A 24,124-nucleotide genomic window follows, 5' to 3' on the forward strand; every position below is an offset into this window, starting at 1 on the left:
CTAGTCTCAAACACTGTCAAAATCCATTTCCTCCACCTCAAACAATTTCTGCTCAAAATGGAGGTATGGCCTGCCCTCCATGTCTGTCTTGGAAAGTTGCCTGCGCCTGCCATAATTCCATCAGCACTAATTGCTTCCAGCACCGTTGTCATTTCGGCAAGAGACGGACACTTTTCAATCAACAAATGCCTGTCCTTTCTGACGCATGGTTTATTTGAGAGCTGCTGTAGCGTGTAAACATTTGGACCGGGATAATTAGTACACAGATGATAAATTCATATTAAATGTTAAGGGAAGCACCTAAAAAAATAATTAACCAAATAAATGCGCTGTCTGGTTGGTGAACCCCACTCTTTATCATGAAATACTGTGTTGTTGCATCTCTGTCTCTGAGGCCATGGTCTTTAGACTTATAGTTAGAGCAACCAACTCCCATGCGGAGAGTCGCTGGCGGTGTAGGACCGGTGGGGTTACATTGGTGCCATGACCCAGATGGGAGTGAGGTTAAGGGGGGTGACTATACCGGAGGCCAGCTAGTAAGTGCTGTGCAGGTAAACCTCACTACTCTGACCTCTAAATATGGTCTAGCGACAGACGCTAGAGGGCACGGTCTTCAGCCACCGGCTCCCATGTGTAGAGTCGCTGGTTCGATCCAAGCTCGGAGTGGGTTGGTTGGTGTAGGACCAGCGGGGTTACACTCCTTCCAGGCCTACTTGATTGCAAGTAAGCAAGTGTGGCCTTATTCTCTGGCAGGGATACTGTAAAGTTGAGTAAATACAGTACCACCCCTGGCCGCAGTCAGAGCAAGCCATTGCCTCTGAAAGTTACAATTTCCCTTGATAATTTGCATGCGATTAAAATAGCTAACCTACATGCCTTTCGAGCATCACGAGTAATTAGTTACACCATCCTTTGTAGGGTTTCATCAATTTCAGATGGTTGAAGCGGACAACAATTGCATATTTTCCTTGAAGGAATGGCAAGTTGGGCTGACTTGAAGAACCAGAAGAGTTCCACTTACTGCAATGTCTACAAGCAACAGTGGTGACCAGTGGGAATGCACTTTATTGTTGCCTAAATGGTCCAATTTGGGGTCCAATCTTGCTCCTTGAGGGCCAATGTAAATTTGAGCTCCTACAAACATGCCTTCAAGTTTCTAGAGAGTCTGAAGATTAGCTGGTCTAGGTGTGTTTAATTATTGTTAAAGCTAAACTCTGCAGGACACCCCAGCCTAGAGAGACAGATCGTCAGCTTAGGTGTAATTTACACTAATGTGTTTTTGTTTTAAAATGCATACGCTTGTTATGGTTACGCTGGGTGTCCCTCCGTCATCTTCGACCAGCAGAGTGTTTTGGAAATGCTGGTGTTCTGTTTCAGTAATGAACGGATTGAAATGTAGGCTTTGAAAATGGAGGGTGTCACTATCTACAGTCGTTCCCTGACTGGTTATCCTAGACTATTGCATATTCGTCAAAGCCTTGCTAATATGTACACTACCTGACAAAAGTCTTGTCGTCGATCCCAGTTGTAAGAGCAACAAATAATAACTTGACTTCTAGTTGATCATTTGGAAAAGTGGCAATTGGTAGATTTAGATGAATCATCTGTTGAGCTGCATCCCAATCATCACAAATACTGCACAAGACCTACTGGAACCTGCATGGACCCAAGAGTCACATAGAAATCAGTCAAGTTTGGTGAGGAAAAATCATGGTTTGGGGCTACATTCAGTATGAGGGCGTGCGAGAGATCTGCAGAGTGGATGGCAACATCAACAGCCTGAGGTATCAAGACATTTGTGCTGCCCATTACATTACAAACCAAAGGAGAGGACAAATTCTTCAGCAGGATAGCACTCCTTATACTTCAGCCTTCATACCAAAGTTTCTGAAAGCAAAGAAGGTCAAGGTGCTTCAGGATTGGCCAGCCCAATCACGAGACATGAACATTATTGAGCATGTCTGGGGTAAGATGGAGGAGGAGGCGATGAAGATGAATCCAAAAAATCTTGATGAACTCTGGGAGATGACTTCATTAATAAGTGATTTGAGTCATTGCAGCGATGTATGGATGCTATCCTCCAAGCTTATGAGAGTCATACACAATATAAAATCCTTTTTCCACTGCACCATGACCTTACTGCCTTAATTAAATAATTAAAAGGCATGACCATATTTTATTTTGGAAAAATAAGCATAATCAAGAGGTTTTTGCCTTTCATATAAACCACTACTGATACCAAATGATCGACTAGAAGTCAAGTTATTATTTGTTGTTCCTAAAACTTGGATAGGCAACAAGACTTTGTCAGGTAGTGTACATAAGATAAGGGGTAGACTGCAATATGCCTGCAATGCAAAATATGTGCACGCTCAGTGAGCATAAACGATCACATATCATCATATGTATAGCATCAACAGACTATAAAGCACCAGTGTGGACATGGAGCGTTTATCGTTCTGTAACACTGTTTTAATAGTACGTAAGATTCCTGTTGATAGACTCCATTTCATCCTTAAATATCATCTCAATCTAGTTAGTAAGTGCCATCAGACCACCTGTAAAAATCCAGCTACCGTATTATAAAAACCAACCTGACCACCTTACACCATTACACCCTCGTTTACCCAAGATTTTTGGGTCCAGAACAAGAACTGAGGAACTGTAGCTGCCTTGCGATTCTTGTCTCCATCAAGCCTCGGAGTCAATTCCAAGCAAACAGACCCCCCTCGACGTTGAGGAGGAGTGTCAATAAGGGGCTAATAAAGAAAGACAATGAGTAAACAAGTAGGGCAAGTCTACCCCAGCTTGTAGGTCCTCCCTTCCTCTCTCAGAGCTGGCACGCACTCAATGGGATCTGCTGTAATTAGTCTCACCAATGCTTGTTTAGCATTTGCATATAAATGCTCTCGCTGGCAAGTGCTAAACACACCATCACGAGCCGTGCCCATAACAGACGGTGACCACACCTCCGGACCCTCCAGGAGAGGGGAAAGAGGTCCCAGGGGGCCCTCCGCAGACACAAGCCCACTCTGTGGCTGTCCTCCCCCGTGCCCGTTTGCCTTCAACAGGTTGGCACCCATCTGCTAGCAGCGAGAGGCCATGGCTTGGCCTGCTCTCAGTTCCTGTTTCGAAGGAGATTGTGAAAGATGGTAGCCAGGCTTCCTGTTTCTCTGCTTATGTCATAAGAGCGTTTCAACCCCATGAAACCAGCCCTGACAAAAACAGGCAGGAGTGCTCTCAGGAAGTTTTAATACGTTTTCTTCTCGGACTGCGATTGCATGAGCGCTCTGCCCCAACCGATGAAGCCAAGAAATAAAAATAACATGAAAACCTTTCCCCTTGTAACTGCTCTGTGATCACCTCATCTAGCCTTGGGATGGCTGCTATTGTTCTCTTTCTGTACAACATGCAACAATTCTTTCCTTTCCACAAGCCTCCCTCCTTCTCCCTCTCTCCCCCTTTCAGTTTCCTCCATGTCTCTAGCAGTTGTTATGACAGATCGATTCATAAAAACGGAGCGGAGGAAGGAAGTGATGAAACGAGTGTCTGTGCACCCTCCACCCCTCCATCCCATCCACTGTAAACACAATGAAAGTCACCAACAGGAGATGCCCACACCAGAAAGGAGATAAGCTAGAGAACACTCAAAAAAATAAAATAAATAAAACACACACACACAGCTGGCCCTTTCAGCTGAGGCCGTTCCTAGTGGAGTCTTAGTTAATATTCTTAATGGAGTTAACAATTATTGTTTATTTAAGTATCGCAACCTTTCTCCGACGTTTCTCTTTAAGCTCCTTATGAAAGGCAGAATAACAGACAATTGTTGGCATATAGTAAAAGCAAACAATGTTTTGTGAACATGTTCCTGAACGAATCTGATGATATCATGATAAAACCTTTGACATTTATATCTCGATAAAGACTGTGACATTTTTCTTATCTTTTCTGTTATTCTAGAAAAGTAGCATCATGGTATTTTCTCCGCAGAAACATCTGAGGACCAGGAGACTTAAAAACATAGCTGTATCGGCGTGACGTCGGTACGAAACTTAAGCCCCGCCCAATTGCTGCGCGCGCAAACCCGGGAAAACTGAAACCTGCATCCCCGCCCACAAACACTGTATCAGATCCCGGTTGAATTAAATCGTGTAACCGCAGTGCTCAGCTGGATATTATTGGAAGTGTGAGGGGAAAGTTAGTGTTATTTTCTCTACCCAAAGATGAAACTGTGAAGAGTCAGTGGTTGAGGTTTATTTTTGAAAAAAATACCTCAGCATTATAGCCCAGCCTTGTGCTGTTCCTGTCATTTTTGTGACGAGTGCTTCTGGAATCTACACGCCTACAACTGGGGATTCGTCGGTCGTTTGTTAAAGGAAGGATCAGAAAAGACTATTAATGTCTGGGACTTTGTCAGAGCTTGACAGGAACTTTATCAGTACACAGTTCATGGACCAGTTTCTTCCTCCATTTCACAATTGTAAGTAGCTTAAGTGCGATTAAAATAGTTGCCTCTTTGTTTTCTCTAGCTTGCAAATTAACTCTTTATGTTCTCATATCGCATCTCATGCCACGTTGAAAACGCGACGTGTGCTGCATTGTTTACGGATTTAAATGCATTTGTGAGCTTGCGTTCCATTGCCGTTTGTCGTTGCTATGGCCACCATCAGCTGTTCCTACACACGTGCAGCGGTCAAGGTTCAAAATAGTTCAGCTTTTGCCACTGTGTGGATTAATACTGAATGTGTGTCATGGTTAGGAATAGAGCAATATGCTGGTGTTTAACTGCACTGCTTTAATGTGCTTTAATGTTGTGGTTGAAATTACAGGAGTTTTCCTGGATAAATAACAAAACGGGAGGGTGGCGGGAGATGGGTCTGAAATACAGGAGATTCCCAGGAAAAAAAACGGAGTGTTGGCAGGTATGCTCACACATACACTATGCACTCTGACTACTTCAATATTGTTGATAAGCCGTGGTGGACATTTCACTCTGTCTCGCGCTGAACGCTGTCAACCAATTGCAAAAGGCTGTCATCGGTCCAATCAGTGCAGATTAGCTTTGTGCTAAAGAGGGGTCTGGGAACAAATGAATTGCTAAACGATTCATATGTGAGTCGCTGGGATAATTAGGTAAAAATAAATGCATATAATAAGACAATGAAAGTGTTTTTTGACCTTGCATGCATATTAGACTGTTGTTGGAGACCCTTAAAGCCAAAATATTACCCTTTTTAATGTATAATACAGGCTCTTAAAGGTTATTGCACACTGAATCGGAAATTTTCATCCGTAATTTGTGCACGTTAAAAAATAAATTCGACCCCACGTTGTGTCAATCAAATTGCTTTGAGTGGTGTTTTGACAGTTCAGAACCACAGTATAAGCGAAAAGCTAAATGCAGGAGGCCGTCATTTGAGCTACAGATAACTTGATGACAAACACAGTGCATGACATAAGACAGAATGTGGTGGACAGTTGAGAACCCCAATATGCTGGATTCAGTGACTGGCACACCTCTCCCCTGCTGCTGCTTGGTGTGTGTGTCCATACATTTGACGTACTGCCCATAGACATTATTATAAAGCATGGTCCGCTTTCGGTCTATTGCTTCAACACGTCAACGCGACCACCATCTACTATGTCTGTAGGTACCTGCAGTCTCTTATTTAGAGCACCGATAGACACCGTAAGAGTTCACAAGACTGATTACTCAAAAAATAGGTGTTAGTTTCTACATATACCCTAAAAATAAGGTCAAATTAGACGTGTAGTTTGACCTTAAGTAAGCCGAAATAGCTAATCAGGTTAGCATACACTAAATAGCCTATCCCACAAAACACTAAGAACTTACAGTAAATGCATTTTATTAATAAATAAGATATAATTTAAATAAATACAGAAACTTGATTCACTGAAGTATGTATTACACAAGCTAACATGACCCCCTCTGATCGTCAATGTATAATTCGCACACTGGATATAGCCCAGTACTATTTGTATATACTGTATGTGATTTGGACTCCAGTCAAATTCTGACGCCCTGTCACACGAGTGTCATATTCCCTGGCAGCATGTCTGTCATTACCAGCTTGAAACATTAATATGTACGTGGCACTGAACAAATTAGCTTTCCATGTTTATTTCCAGCAACCGCAAGCCACTGTGTTCCTCAACTAGTATCATCCAGTCTACCTTTAAACAGCCAACAGGTTCAACTACAGTGAGACAAACAGAGAGGGAGAATGTTATCTCGTTTTTGCGTACAGTTACAAACTCATCACAAAAAAAATGAGGACAGGAAAAAAGGAACAAAAGACTGGCACTTGACAAAGTAACTGATCCATAAATGTTTCATGTGAGCGCCAAGCCTGTCTTTCACCTCTGCCTGACCCCCTACACTCCTCTCTTTTTCTTTCTGCCGCAGCTCTTGCTTATTTGCCGTCTGGTTCGATCAGTCAGCTTTCAAGACGAAAAGTTTAAACATTAATAAATATAATAATAATAATATAGTAATATAGTAATAATAATATAGTAAGAACATATGTTATATAGAGAGTATAAAACAGGGGCAAAAAGACGTTTCTCAAGCAACAAAACAATGCAAGTGTTATTATCATTATTATTTATTATTATTATTATTATTATTATTATTGTTATTATTATTATTAACATTATTATTGTTATTATTATTATTATTATTATTATTATTATTAACATTATTATTATTATTATTATTATTATTGTTGTTGTTGTTGTTGTTGTTGTTGTTGTTGTTGTTGTTATTATTATTATTATTATTATTATTATTATTATTATTATTATTATTAACATTATTATTATTATTATTATTGTTATTATTATTATTATTAATAGTAATTATTTATTATTTATTATTATTATTATTATTATTATTATTAACATTATTATTATTATTATTATTATTATTATTATTATTATTATTATTAACATTATTATTATTATTATTATTAACATTATTATTATTATTATTAATAGTAATTTATTTATTATTTATTATTATTATTATTATTATTATTAACATTATTATTATTATTATTATTATTATTATTATTATTATTATTATTAGCATACATTTTTACCATGATTTACAGAACATACCAATTACAATACCAAAATATTTTGTCTGTAATTTTGTTTTTTTTACTTTTTTTATATTCAAGGATTACACAATACTAATTAATTGCAAATATTGTCAATTTTATCAACATACCCTTATATATTTTACATACCATTTTACATTTACTATTATTATTAATTTTATCATTATTATTATACTATTAATAATAATAATAATATGTATTATTATTATTATTATTATTGTTGTTGTTTTTATTATCATTATTATAATTATTATTATTATTACTACTACTACTACTACTACTACTACTACCATATTATTATTAACATTATTATTGTTAACATTATTATTATTATTATTATTATTATTATTGTTATTATTATTATTATTATTATTATCATTATTATTATTATTATTATTATTATTATTATTATTATTATTATTATTATTATTATTATTATATTATTAGCATACATTTTTACCATGATTTACAGAACACACCAATTACAATACCAAAATATTTTGACTGTAATTTTTTAAAACTTTTTTTATATTCAAGGATTACACAATACTAATTAATTGCAAATGGTAACTCTTTAGACTTTGCCACTTGCCTTCAAAACACTGTGTTTTTACTAATCCATTATTAATGTGTAAGCAAAAGTTTTATTTAATCATTTAAAATCAAATACAATTTACTTCGATTACTTAAATCTCGCATACAGGTCAGAATAACCTGACAGGCGATGATGGAACATTATTTTACCCGTGTTAAATTCTACAAAAATTGAAAACATTAAATATTTTACATGCATTTAATATGCTTTCTGTATATACAAAATCAATCAGTCAATTTAATTTGATATAAACACCAGATCTGTCTAAATACATTGAATAAGAAAACACATTAATCACACGTTGTCTCGTGTGTGTGTTTGTGTTTTATTTTATTAATGTGTGTATTAGTTCATTCTAATCAATTTGATTTAAGGTTATTTAAATGCACGAAAAGACTAAATCAAGAAGTTTGATGTGCAGGGACAGATCTTGTGTGTGTGTTTACCTTATATTCCTCATGTTGTGGGGATATTGGGTCCCTGATATACAAGTATAACAATATAAGTATAGCAAAACCAGTATGTTTGACCTCATGATGACATATCGCAATGAGAAAAACAGCTCATAAAATCACACAGAATTAACTAATTTGAAAATGTAAAAATGCAGATTGTTTCCTGTGAGGGACACAGAATGAAGTAATTTGAAAACGCTAATGGTTTCTGCTGAGGGTTTGGGTAGAGAATATACAGTCTATGCAGTATAAAAATCCTTACATCTATGAGAAGTCCCTATAAAGATAGCTTTATATATGTGTGTGTATTTATATGTGTGTCTACCTTGCATTTCTTACATTGTGGGGACCCACAACCAGTAAATTTTGACCTCATGGTGACATTTTTTAGTCCTCATAAGAAAAACGGCTCATAAAATGACACAAAATTAAGTAATTTGAAAATGCAGATGGTTTCCTATGAGGATTGAGGTCGAGAAAATACTATACAGTATAAAAATCATTACATCTATGAGAAGTCCCAATAAAAATAGCTTTATAAGTGTGTGTGTGCATGTATATGTGTGTCTACTTTGTATTTCTTACATTGTGGGGACCCAATGTCCCCAAAAATATAGCAATAATAGTAAATTTACACCTAATAGTGACATTTATTGGTCTCTATAAGAAAGAAAAGGCTCATAAAATCACACAAAATGAAGTATTTTGAAAATGTAAAAATAGTTGGGTAGAGAATATACAGTCTATAGAGTATTAAAATCATTACGTCCATGGAAGTCCCTATAATGATAGCTGTACAAGTGTATGTGTATGTATGTGCCTTGCATGTCTTGCATTGAGGGGATCCAATGTCCCCAGAAGTATAGAAATACCAGTTTATTTTGACCTCATGGTGACATTTTTTGGTCCCCATGAGGAAATAGAGTATAAAAATTTACATCTATGAGTCCCCATAAAGATCTATAAGTGTGGGTGTATGTACATGTGTGTCAACCTTGCATTTCTCACATTGTGGGGACCCAATACCAGTACATTTTGACCTCATGGTGACATTTTTTGTCCCCATGAGAAAAAATGGCTTATAAAATGACGGAAAATTAAGTATTTTGAAAACGCAGATAGTTTCTGCTGAGGGTTTGGGTAGAGAATATACAGTCTATCCAGTATAAAAATCATTACGTCTATGAGAAGTCCCCATAAAGATAGCTTTATAAGTGTGGGCGTATGTATCTGTGTGTCTACCTTGTATTTTTCCATTGTGGGGAACCAATGTCCCCAAAAGTATAGCAATACCAGTAAATTTCAACCTAATAGTGACATTTTTTGGTCTCCGTAAGAAAAAAATGGCTCATAAAATCACACAAAATGAAGTATTTTGAAAAACTAAAAATGCAAATGATTTCCTCTGAGGGTTGGGGTAGAGAAAATACAGTCTATACAGTATAAAAATCCTTATGTCTATGAGAAGTCCATATAAAGATTGCTTTATAAGTGTGTGTGTATGTATATGTGTGTCTACCTTGCATTTCGTACAATGTGGGGACCCAATACCAGTAAATTTTGACCTCATGGTGACATTTTTTGGTCCCCATGAGACAAAACGGCTCAAAAATGACACGGAATGAAGTAATTAAAAATGCAGATTGTTTCTGCTGAGGGTTTAGGTCGAGAAAATACAGTCTATACAGTATAAAAATCATTAAGTCTATGAGAAGTCCCTATAAAGGTAGCTTTATAAGTGTGGGTGTATGTATATGTGTCTACCTTGCATTTCATACATTGTGGGGACCCAATACCAGTAAATTTTGACCTCATGGTGACATTTTTTGGTCCCCATGAAAAATAAACGGCTCATATAATGACACAGAATGACGTAATTTGATTGTTTCCTATAAGGGTTTGGGTAGAGAATATACAGTCTATAAAGTATAAGAATCATTACATCTATGAGAAGTCCCTATAACGATAGCTGTACAAGTGTATGTGTGCATGTGTAGCGGATGAGTAGCCAGACGCCTGTCCTCTGACGGACACACTCCAATAGTGCGACTTCACTAAGGCTTGATTTAATTGTGGTCCTATGTAACACTTAATAGAGAGCGCAGTGCACCTGGCAAAAACAAGTTACACCCAAGAGGGGGTGGAGGGGTGTCCAACAGTACCAATTAAACACCTCAGCCAATGAGCTGACCTCTCACAGGACTCCTCGCGCTGATAAACCAATCACACCGTACCTCCTCATGTCTCATTAAATACCTATGTGAAAGGAAGGCGACAAGAAGAGACAGCTTTTTTTTCCAGCCAACATTTAATTATAATGTCTGGGAGGAAAAGAATTCTAAAGAAGTAAACAATCATCATTACTACTGAAAACAACACTACTTATTCTGAGCGCCTGAGACACAGACACTGATATTTGCAGGCTGCTGTCATATTTGTTTCTTTTAATAATAATAAAAAGGCGCATACAGCTTATTTACAACTTGTAAATAAGCTGCTAATACATTGTAAAAGTGCTCAAATTAAAAGCCTGAACAAAACAGCAGACTAAGGAAATGTGGAAATATACATTATAGTCGTTTGAAAATAATAGTCATTCCGATGCTGCGGTTGCATGAAGGGTGCATTATGTAAAGAAAGCAGAAGGTAATCCTGAATATGTTTCCTCATAGAAATATCTGAAATGGCACCAAAATGGCTGCCATCAGTGATGGATGTGATCTGTCTGCACACACTCTACCAGACACCGGCCTTGATCCATGCGCACACACACACTGTAATATATACAACTACCATATACAGCAGATGATCACTTATGATGCTTAAATACATAAATATGATTGTTTTTTTTTTAATTGAGTAAAATTATAATTCAATTCAATTATGAATGACGCTTAAATACATAAATATCATGCTTTTTTAAATTAGCACACACTTAAAGACGATATAATCTTTATTTATGGTTTTATATATCTAAAAACTGGCATATATAAAATACATGATCACTTATGATGCTTAAATACAGAAATATGTATTTTCCTTTCAGTTGAGTAAAATTATAATTAAATACAATTATAAATGATGCTCAACTGCATGGCTATCATGTTTTGTTTTTAATTTAGGTACAATTATAATCAAATAAAAATAGAAAGGATGCTTAACTGCATAAATATCATGTTTATCTTTTCAATTGAGTAAAATTATAATAATTAAAAACTTAAAATGATGCTTACATGCATAAATATCATTAAATGTTCTAATATAAATGCATAAATATCATTAAATATCATTAAATGCATAAATATCATGTTTTGTTCTTAATTTCAGTGAAATTATAATTAAATAAAAATACAAATGATGCTTTGTTGCACAAATGTCATGTTTCTTTTCTCAATTGAATAGAATTATGATTAAAATAAACTATAATTGTTGCTTAAATGCATAAATACCATGTTTATCCATGTTTTGTTTTTAATTTCAGTAAAATTATAATTAAAATAAACTATAAATGATGCTTAAATGCAAAAATGCCATGTTTTTTTCTTTTCATTTGTGTAAAATTATAATTAAAATAAATTATAAATGATCCTTCAATGCATAAATACCGTGTTTTTTCTTAATTGAGTAAAATTATAATTAAAATAAATAGTTTATGATGCTTCAATGCATAAATACCGTGTTTTTTCTTAATTGAGTAAAATTATAATTAAAATAAATGATAAATGATGCTTAAATGCATAAATACAATGTTTTTCTTTTCATGTGAGTAAAATTACAATTAAAATACATTTTTAATAATGCTTAAATGCATAAATACCATGTTTTTCTTTTTATATGAGTAAAATTACAATTAAAATCAATTTTTAATAATGCTTAAATGCATAAATATCATGTTTTGTTTTTAATTTGAGTAAAATAATAATTAAAGAAAAACATAAACGATGCTTTATTGCATAAATACCATGTTTTCCTTTCATTTGAGTAAAATTATAATTAAATAAAAATAAAAATGATGCTTAAATGCATAAACATCATGTTTTTTTCTTAATTCAGTAAAATTATAATTATAATAAATAGTTTATGATGCTTAAATGCATAAATGCCATGTTTTGTTTTTAATTTCAGTAAAATTACAATTAAAATAAACTATAAATGATGCTTAAATGCATAAATACCATGTTTTTCTTTTTATATGAGTAAAATTACAATTAAATTCAATTTTTTATAATGCTTAAATGCATAAATATCATGTTTTGTTTTTAATTTGAGTAAAATAATAATTAAATAAAAACATAAACGATGCTTTGCTATTGCATAACTACCATTTTTTCTTTTCATTTAAGTAAAATTATAATTAAATAAAAATAGAAATGATGCTTAAATGCATAAACATCATGTTTTTTCTTAACTCAGTAAAATTATAATTATAATAAATAATTTATGATGCTTAAATGCATAAACATCATGTTTTGTTTTTGAATTCAGTAAAATTATAATTAAATAAAAAATATTAATGATGCTTTAATGCCTAAATATTGTGTTTTTCTTTTCATTTCAGTAAAATTATAATTAAATACAAATATAAATGTTGCTTAAATGCATAAATAATAACTTTTTTTTTATAATTGAGCAAAATTATAGAGTAATAATTTTGAAATAAAACTTAAAATAAAGATTCCAGATAAATGTAGTGCTGTTTGGTGTCCTTAAAATCATTCAATTTAATAAAGATAATAATCACATGCATGTGTGTTATATATACATCCATAATCTAAAAAAAACAAGTATTATAACAACAAAAATTTACAGATAAAATAGCAAAAAAAAAGCACCAAAGAGAACGCAAGACAAAAAAAATACATTCAAAGTTTCCCAAAAAAGTGTACAAACAAATCACAGGTGTTGATGGTTGCATGGTTTTAAATCCTGCACACGATTGAGTGTGTGTGTGTGTGTGTGTGTGTGAGAGAGAGAGAGAGCGAGGTTAAAGCCCAAAGGAGAGGTGCTGTTAGAGGGACTGGAGCCCGTAGCACTTAGGGGCCATTTTATTGCTTTTGCTGTGGTCAAGTGAGGAGCAGCGAGCTCAATTCCAGCACAACAATGACAAAGAGGGCCGTCGAGACAAAGGGGTATCTCTTTGCCTCTTAACCCCTTCAGCGCTAAACACACACACACACACACACGATACTAAACCCTCGTGCAGAAACACACACGTGTAAACACTCAAACGGATGTGGCACAGATTGGAATAGCCGCTCCGTTTCAGACCAAACTAATGGATTCAAGAATCTGACCGGCCTATCGGGCACCGCTAGGCCTCAACGCCACAAAGACACAATCGAATGACTCTACTATACCTTTATTTCCTCTCATCCTCTCATCCTCGCTCTCTCTCCGCTCCTCCTCTCTCAGTGCTCCATGGGGGACCCGTATGGGCTGCTGCACATTTGCAAATGAATCACGCTTTTTGTTTGAGCTTTTTTTTCCCCTTCTCCAAACACGGAAAAAGGGAGAGAGGAGGGCGATACAGAGAGAGAGAGAGAGAGAGAGAGAGAGAGAGAGAGAGAGAGAGAGAGAGAGAGCGTGAGGGGGGCTCCTGCCATCGCTCTTTTCTTTTCTGCTGTCTTTAATCCTGAGGAGGATAAGCTGTGCCGTACACAGAGAGGAAGTGCCATCGGCCTGTCGGGCTTCACCCGTTCACACTCAGCATTCCTGCAGCCCTCACACACTGCAAACACACACACACATGCATGCATGCTGTCCATCACTCACTCACTCACATGCACATAAACGGCCTGTGTTACTGACAGCGCATGCAGCTGAAAATGATCTAAGCGCTCGCCGATTTGTCACTCAAATAAAAAATCATAGGCTGCATGTTCTGTAAAAATCTATTTTGGTGTCCAACAGCTTGACTGTGGTTGGAATTAGAAACTAGAAATAAGGATCGTTAATAATTATTAATATCAGAATTATTAAGTTAATTTGGATAAAAGAGTTAAGCATGAAAAAACAGTGGGTAATGCAACAAACGACTGCATTGTGTGATATAACCCACCCGCCAAATCCAAATCGAGAGGGAGAGAGAGCATGATGCAGCGACGCTCCTCGACCGATGCGCACACACACTCAATCCAGGTCTGTTTTCATGTCATGGTGCTAATCTAGCCGAGGCTAGTATCACATGGCGTGCTAAGCGTAAAATGTGCTGGAAAAATGACATCTGCAGACGCTCTCAGGGCCCCGATCAGCCTGACTGATCAACTCCACAGCACAAGCCTACTTCTCACTCAAGCAATCCACAAACTATATTACCATCATATCATAAACACAACCAAGATTAGAATAGTCAAACATTCTCCTTGTGTTATCTCTTGCATTGTATATTGTATTTATTCACAATAACTAATTTATTTATTATTTAATATATATATATATATATATATATATATATATATATATATATATATATATATATATATATATATATATATATATATATATATATATATATATATATACACAGTAAAAGAAATTCGTAATTTTACCCCCCAAAAAAATTTGCAGCTGGGGTACCGAAAAAAAAACACGTTAAATTATGGTCGTTAAATTACAGAAATTTACCGTAAAATAACAGATACTAAATTACAGAAATTTACCAGAAATGTATATTTAAGAAAATTTCTGTAATTTAGCATCTATGATTCTACGGTAAATTTCTGTAATTTAAAGGCCAGTACTTTACGTTTCTTCTCCGACACCCCACTGCCAAAAAAAACCCGTAAAATTAAGAATTTTTTTACAGCGTGTATATATATATATATATATATATATATATATATATATATATATATATATATATATATGTTGATATACATCTCGAATCTATTGATATTATATCGAATTGCGATAAACAATGATTAGCTCTGGACTTTTTACTCTATATTAATCTAAGAGCCAATCACACAGCAGAAATGTGCAACTATGAGAATCTAAAATGTGTTGATATTAGAGATGTACTGAGTTTTCGGCCACCGAAAATTCATCGGCTGAAAATATGTTATGCCATTTAACGGTGTGGCTTCAGTCATTGTTGGGGTACTCTTTTAAATCTGGAAGCATTAATAACTTATATACAAGTAAGTATATGTATCTATGAATATCTATACATCTATAGTATATATACCAAATATATATCGTCATTGTTTAATATGGAAAATAATTTTCGATTGCCATATCGCCCAGCCCTAATATATATATATATATATATATATATATATATATATATATATATATATATATATATATATATATATATATAATATATATATATATAACTGATTTATTTTATCTTTCCCATGATGACAGTAAATAATAATTTACTAGATATTTTTCAAGACACTTTTATACAGCTTAAAGTGACATTTAAAGGCTTAACTAGGTTAATTAGGTTAACTGGGCAGGTTATGGTAATTAGGCAAGTTATTGTATAATGATGGTTTGTTCTGTAGACTATCGAAAAAATATATAGCTTAAAGGGGCTTATAATATTAACCTTAAACAACAAAAACAACAAATATTTCACATACTGTGAAAATTTCCTTGCTCTGTTAAACATAATTTGGGAATATTTAAAAAAAGAAAAAAAAATCAAAGGGGGGGCTAATATTTCTGACTTCAAATGTATATATGTGTGAAATTTTAATTAAAAACTTTTGTAGAAAAAACATGTACATGTATACATATTATTATAATAATAATAATGCATATATTACATATTTTGTTTCATAATTATTCGTAATATTTTAAATATCTACAGAGGACTTTTCATTTGAAAATGACACTTGTAAGAGACTTGCATGCATGGACTTAAAATAAATGCACACACTTACTGTATCAAATGTGTGAAAGGAAACAGAAAATGATATAAGAGAGGGAATCAGCCTGAGAGAGAGAGAGAGAGACAGAGAGAGAGAGAGAGAGAGAGAGAGAGAGAGAGAGAGAGAGAGAGAGAGAGAGAGAGAGAGAGAAAGAGAGAGAGGAGGCACAGAACGGGTCAAAGCCACAGGCCACAGGACCTCACGCTTTGTTTCTGCGTGGAGAGAAAGGCGACCTGGGCTGCCAGTGTCTGTGTGTCCTCCATGTTTTATGCATTCTGTCTCTTTGTGATGATAAGCGACAGCGCGGAGGGCCGGACGCTGGGCTCCGGGGTACATCGAAAAGTAGGAGGGGGGTGGAGAGCAGGTCCATCTCTGTGGCAGAGAACCAGGAACTGCCTTTCGAAACTGTCCGGCTGAACTGTTATTACCCACTTCAACCACAGCCTCCATAACACCGCCTGTGCTACTATCACCCTCACAAACACACACACGACACGCATGGGGGCGTACAACTGCAAAACACCCCGAGATAACATCTGCTTTTGGATCATATTATATATTTATGCAAATGTTCAATCTCCAGTTACTATTCGGCCGTTTCACTGTACACACACACACACAAGAAATGGCTCCATTCTGTTGTCTAGCCTTTCATAAATTAGCCATTTTGCTTCGCATGAGTTTGTGAAATGCAGCCATTGTGTGTCCTCATGACATTAGCTGTGAATGACGAATGCTGAGAGCAACGTCTGTCTCTCAAAATATTCCCTGACGACGGAAAATGTGCAAAAGCAGCTTCTCGCAATAAAAGAGGAATTCCTGTCCTCCTTGCTCGTTCCACACAAACACGCACACACATACAGTGCTCAGCGTATATAAGTACACCCCTCACAAGTCTATCTTTTAAATAGGAAGCCAGACAATATTATATTTGTGCATATACATTAGATTAGTCAGTGCTGAACACAAATCTGGAGCTTATCTAACAAAATAACTTACGATAACGGTCCAAAAATGAAATTTATATGTTAGAAAAATATTAAATACAAATTTAAAAAAGAGGAAAAATCAAGAGAAGCAAAATAATGACAAATTTAGTTCAATTTAATTTGTTTTTGCGGTATTATGCTTTAATTTTATTGTATTATCTTTCAATTTCTAAATATGTTTGGTGACTAAATATAATTTTTATAAATATATCTGTTTAGTAAATCTGTTTTGTTTAAACGCACCAAAACACATTGCCTATATTCACTGAGAAATGGATAAAAATATTCATTTTCAAAATGGGCTGTACTCATACATGCTGAGCACTATATATATATATATATATATATATATATATATATATATATATATATATATATACACATTTGTTGTATAACTGCTGTGTTTCTTGTGTTTTTTCAAGCTTAACTCTTTGTTCCAGATTACTTCTGCAAATAATTACTAACATTCCTTATTTCTAGTCTCTCTCTCTCTCTCTGTATATATATATATATACAAACACACACACACACACACACACACACACATATATACATATACATATATACATATACATATATACATATATATATATATATATATATATATATATATATATATATATATATATATATATATATATATATATATATATATATATATATACACTCTTTGTCATTTTCAGGGCTGCCCCTGTCTATAAACAGCTCTTAATCACGTGAAGACTTCTGCTTCTTCCTCTGTTTTTGGTCGTTCCCTTTTTCCTTAGGATGGAAATCTAAAAACACTTTATTTAGCAGTTTGGATAATGTGCATCAGTGTGTGTGTGTGTGTAAACACAACAGAAATGATCCTGACAACTCCAGGAAAACAAGTGTGTAAGGAAAACTATTTAAAAATATATATTTTTGTTTCTATAATTATTTCATATCGTATCTCTTATTAAAAAAATAAAAAATCTGCATGCAGTTAGAATATTCATTATGCACAACCTCACACACACACTCTCTCTCTACACCATAAATCTCCACCAAAATGATTTGGAGACAGTTAACATGATAACATATTGCGAAACAGCAAGCCACAGACAGTTCTGCCAACTTCGCTGTGAACAAATAAAAGAAAACAGCAGAAAAAGAGAGGAGGGGGAAAAAGAGGAAGCAGCGAGGAGCAGTCAATGCAACCGTCTGAAAGGTGAAACCTTGGCTTGAGCTGAGCTTGTGGTAAAAGCTAAGTTTACACAGGTAAACAGCGTACCTAACTATCCCTGAACCCCCTTACACACACACACACACACACACACATATACACACCGACCATCCTCCCCTCCCACACTCATTCTGCCCCCAGTCCGTGGTTTAATGATAACACTGACACGTACGCCATTGTCCTCCCCCTCATTATGGGACGACTGGAAGAACTGGTCCTGACTGCACAGGCTTGCATATTCAAAACCATCATGTGTAATCAGACCCAGTGCTCCTGCTAACCTAATTTACACACACACAATCCAAGCCCTACAGCAAATGGAGGTGGCTGGGCTTTCTCTGCGCGCCTCTTCGGCACAACTGGATTAATGGAAAACTCGTGACAGAGATCGGCTCCTCTCCACACACACATTTACACGCACCGCTTTCACCTTCACATTGTGTTTTTAATGTTTATAGACACAAATGGAGACAAAACATATATAGATTGTTTGAATATATATATATATATATATATATATATATATATATATATATATATATATATATATATATATATATATATATATATATATATATATATATATTTAAAAAATTAAGCTGATAAAACTTTAAACTAGTTTACTAATATTTAACAACAATTGTATTATTGTAATATTTTAATGACACATTTTAAATCAGGCGCTATAACATAAATATTAAATTTTATGAATAATGTATTTAATAGTATGATAGTGATTAAAAATAAATGCTGATGACATTATTATTATTATTATAACATTATTCAGCATAGTCACAGGCGGCCTGTCATTGGTGTTGACCCAAAGAGGGCCCTCTACCACTGAGGACATCACTGAGGCTTTCCCTAAGGGTGTCAGCAAGAGAGAGAGAGAGAAAGAGAGAGAGAATAGGGAGGGGTAAAGAGGAAAGCACAGTCTCCCCCTGCCCTATATCTCCACAACGATATCCATATACACTCACACACACACACACCACTCGGCAAGCCGTCTCGTCATAGCAGCATCTCCATTCATATGCCATACATTACCAGGACAAGTACACTTGGCAATATATACAATCGCTTTCATGGGAGGAAGAAAAGAGAAATCAAGCCACAGGAGACAAAAAAAAAGAGAGAAAAAGAGCTAATCTAATGCTGAAGCAGCAATTTTACTAAACAACAGTATCATATGAACAGCATGGACATCTTGAAAATTGTAGTTAAACAACATTACGCAAAAATGAAGCATAAGAAAATAGTTATAATAATAATAATAATAATAATGTTATAAATTCTCATAAATTAATTGTAACATAATTACAACAATTTTAATTTATATATATATATATATATATATATACATACATACAATTATTAACAAACTGTAATTATAAGCAACATGAGGACTATCACTTTACTTTCTGAACAATTTTAAATCATTATATAACCCAACGTCATGTTAAAAACGTAGCTAAATTAAATGTACGATAATCTGACACGTTCAAAAATCAAACATAACACTATGTTCTGTGTTCTTGCACATGTCAGAAACAGTAGACGGTAGGACGTTTATTATTTTAGCCCCCCCAAATTGTCTATTTAAAATCACGAACAAGTAAGTGCCTGTCTATATCTTTCGGTAGTTTTGAGAAAAGCCAGAAAGAATGTCAAGACAATGCTAACGTCCTGCCAAACCACAACGCAAACATATGCACAACTCTGTCAGACATTTTCTGTGTAACCCTGCGAACATCCGTACAGTTACAGCAGCCCAGCGAGCACACAAATCTGTTCAGAGCCTATAATAGGAACGACTTAAGTACATACAACGCCACACGCTTTTTACACTGCTTGCATATGGACGCGAGTGCTACATGTTTAAGTGTTTCATGACCGGGTGAAACACAAAAGGCAAGACAGACAACAAATATTGCAACAATATGACTTCCTAGGAATGATTCAACTGCCATCAAAATCATTGTCCGCAAAAGGATTAGCCCTGAATAGCCTATCCATGAGTTTTTGAAGAGTGAGTGAGATGGCAAAGACCTTGCCTGCTGTCTTTGTTTTGTGATGGTGAAAGCCAGAGCACTGAGAGAGAGAGAGAGAGAGAGAGAGAGAGAGAGAGAGAGAGAGAGAGAGAGAGAGAGAGAGAGAGAGAGAGAGAGAAAGGATAAGGGTGAGCTGGAGTGAGAGAGAGTCCATGCACAGCATCTGAATTATACTATATATCCTTTTTGTGTGACGCTTGTAATTATTGCCACCCCTCTACCAAGGAGCCGAGAGACATTAAACCCCTGACTTATCTGTCCTTTTCCTCCCTCCCTCCCTCATTCTCTCTCCTAAAAACAGAGAAGCTTGCTTGCCCACTTTGCCCCCTTTTAAATGGCTAAGAAAACAGAAAAATATTGAAATATAATAACAAAGGCGCACAAAGGGGCTGAAAATTCCCCTCCACACACACATATTTCAACAATTCTGTTGTAATAATTCTCTCCTGTTAGAAAAAAAGCCTATGCTGATCCTAAAGATCTTAACCTAAACAAGTGTGTGTCATCTCTATACATTAGCTTCTGGTTTCTCTTGTTACGACACGTCGGGCAGGATAAAAAGGTCTTGGGATTTGTGTTTTTCTGACCTCTTCCCTGATTCCTTCGATATGGCCCGTGGCTATTTGACCCCGTCTATCCTCTCAACTCTCTTTGCATGCATGCCTTCCTTCATGAGTATTCTCTCTCTTGTTCTCCAATGAAAAATAAAAATGCATTACTATAAACTGAAGACTATTCGGGTGTAAAATCGCACACGCTTTCATTCCGGCTGCTCCTTTGTTGATCAAACTTGAGGTACATTTTTATAGTCCTGCTAACCCCCTCAATCTGGTTGTATTGTTTGCGTGACCCCACAACATAACCCAACCCCACTCTTTTCCCACTCTTTGCTGGCTTGGTAATGTTGGGTTTTTCCCTTCTCTTTCTTTTTTATCTTTCTTCCACTCACTCGGTGACCCCTGCTCCCTTGTTTCTTGCCGTCTGACCCCAAGTCTCTCAACCTCCCCCTCTCTTTCTTCCCCAACCCTGCACATCCATGAGGAGCTCGCAAACAGTCAGTCAGCCAGCTCAGGGTCTGTCTGTCCTTCCATTGCATCTCTTCTGTTTTCTCGTTTTTTATCTCACTGTGGGCTACACTGTATCATTGTTATGGATCCACATTTCCGCCTGTTCTTATCCGTATACCGTGGAAGGACTATCTCAATAGCTTTTCGTTGATGTCAGCTCTTAGGTCCCCATCTCTCACTCTTTTTTTTTTTAAATTCATGCTACACCTGTGGTCTTCATTAAGTTCTAGCTTAATTAAAAATTTGAGCTGTTTGTGGGGCAAATTCCCCTCAAGTAGTTTACAAGCTAGTTCTAGCGAAGTTGCTAGCTTTGTTTATAATTTGAAAACTATTTTTCGTGCTGTTTTTCTCCCTCAGGAGAAGGCATACGCAAGTTGTATAATACAACGCCGATTTCGCTATCATAGTCTTTGTTGTCGAAATGGCATTTCACTGCATAGTTTTGATTTTTAGATTCACAAACTCGCGCCGTATGCGTGGGTTTCTTGTTTTAAGCCATTCGCCGTATAATCGCCGTGTGTGTCGCGCGGCTCTGCGGGCTCTGTGAGCTCCGGCTGATCCGCTCCTGAGACCCGGGGCTCCGTCTCTATACCAAACACACTCCCCTAAACACTCACACACACTTCACACAAACACACATGCCAATCGATTTGCATGTGACTCCGGCTGGGAAGCGGCAAAGAACAACTTTAACGTCGCATGGAACGAAAAATAAACCGAGAAAGTGACAGGAGCGAGGAAAAAGTAGAGGAACTGAAATGCACAGCAAAGGGCGGAGAAATCCACACTAGAAAGGACTCGAAAAGTAACGATGGGCACATTGTTGAGGATTTCTGCTCGCTAAATGAGCGAGGAAATGAAAGTAGAAGACGAACGAGCATATCGGTGTAAAAATGGAAAAGCGGGCGACGCTTCCCGCTCAGCGGACGCAGACGGACTCGCAGGCTGGACTAAGACGCTCCTCTCCCGGCTACGATCGCGCAGCGCTCCCGCTGCTCTCCCACCGACCCTCGCGCATCGACACCCTCTCAAAAAACCCTTTCTTGACACTGCTCGGTCCCTTTGTGACCCGTGTGAACACGCGAACGTGCAGAAGTGTGTTTTAAATCCAACTGTTTGGAAAAAGGAATCGCTGTCTTGCCCTTTTCTTTTCTTCCAGTCATGAGAAGAGCGAGGACGAAGCCAGATGTAAACACAGGTAACGATACTAATAAAACGCCAGCAAATAAAGCAACTTGCATGAAAATAACTTGCGATCGCCTGTTCTTTATCCTGCTAGGAGAATAAGCAAAGCCGAGGCTGATACGGCGAAATCCCGAAAGCCATCGCTTTAGTCTGTTATTGAAACTAAAGAGAATCGTAACGCTAAGAGAGAGACAGAAAGAAAGAGAAAGCAAAGTTACAACTTACAATGTTTGGCTGCCGCTTTGAGATCCTTGCTTTTTAATCCAGTATTGAGACGCTTTGGCTAAAGATCCCATCAAGGCAGTCCCTTTTGGTCAGTTTGCGTTTAGGATGATGGTAAAAGAAAGATCATTGTTGTTGCGGAGAGTAAAAAACGGACTATTAGTTGTAAAGGCAATATAAAAATAATTTGGATGCAAAGCAGGCGATGAGTCTTGTGTTAGAGGGAGAGAGGAAGAGGTGAAAGTGAGATCTGATGATTGAAAAGAAAAAAACTCTTTGGATCTTTATTCCTGCTAATTAGTTTCCTGCAAAAAATGGCTGTGATTAATTCAGTGCGCATGTGCTTCATTACACAGGCACGACGGGAAGGGCTAATTAGCCACCTTCTGGATCAATAAGATTCAGCAGAGAGCCGAGGAGAGAGAGAGGGAGGAGGGAGATAGAGGAGGGAGGGAGGGATGGATGGATAGATGGAGAACGAGAAAGAGGAAAGTAGTGATCGGGAATTGAAAATATGGAATTAAGTACAGCACAAACTAAGAGTTGGATGAGAAGGAAGACACTGAAAGTTAATAGCGGAGAGGCGCGCGCGCAGACCCTGCCGCGCTGTGTTTTCGCGCTAGTCTTTTACGCTCGCGAGACGCTATACTTTTAGATTTACAAATCAAAACGTGGATGTTTGTGAAACGCGATAACTCACTTTATATCTCCAAAACGTTAGTTTTAGAGCGCTTGCAAACCCCGACAAGCTCGACGCACTGTCAGTCGGCTTCTTATTTAATAAAAATGACAGGATTAACACTGTTTACATTTCTTTTTCTTTTACTTCATACGCAAAGGTGAAAGAAAATCCACTTTTTGTGGACATTAGCTCTGCTAGTAAAGCTTTATTATTGCAATTCTTAAATAAGCAATTTCTAAATACATATTTTTAGTCTGCATGCACATATCTGCTTCATCGTGAGCAACAAACTTAGAAATATGCTTGAAATAGTGCTCTGTAAAAGTAGACTAGTAACAACACGCGTGTATGTATTGAAAAATCCTTTACTTTAATTTGCTTAAATCTCACTGATATCCTAAACTGCTAAAACACTGTGCACTCTTAAGATTTAAAGCATTATATCTGTATTTTATACACTTGTTATTTTCTGAAGTCATCAAATGTTGCTTAAAATGGCTCGTATTATGCATGTTACACCACATTAGTTAAATCGTTATAAAGTATATTCACGTTCAAGCGTAATAAATGAAATATGTATCTTATCTATCGCAATAACATCTCAGTATTTACACCCTGCATTTACGCTCCCGGTCTGTCCCATCGT

The 24,124-nt window shown here is 36.2% G+C and overlaps 1 protein-coding gene across 3 annotated transcripts in view; it reads right to left on the bottom strand.

The window, feature by feature from the left end:
- zfhx3b (zinc finger homeobox 3b) overlaps window positions 1–24,124 on the bottom strand; it is a 256,343-nt gene that overhangs the window by 215,508 nt on the left and 16,711 nt on the right. For 2 of the 3 annotated variants that reach the window (XM_056462387.1, XM_056462385.1), the window contains exon 1: window positions 22,800–23,264. The exons of the other annotated variant lie outside the window; for it this stretch is intronic. The gene's annotated coding sequence lies outside the window, so the exon portion shown is untranslated. Of the gene's footprint in view, window positions 1–22,799; window positions 23,265–24,124 lie in introns of those variants that run through there. 3 annotated transcript variants of the gene reach the window in all.

The sequence above is a fragment of the Danio aesculapii genome, chromosome 7 (assembly GCF_903798145.1).
Source record: "Danio aesculapii chromosome 7, fDanAes4.1, whole genome shotgun sequence".
In the NCBI taxonomy this organism is placed as follows: domain Eukaryota; kingdom Metazoa; phylum Chordata; class Actinopteri; order Cypriniformes; family Danionidae; genus Danio; species Danio aesculapii.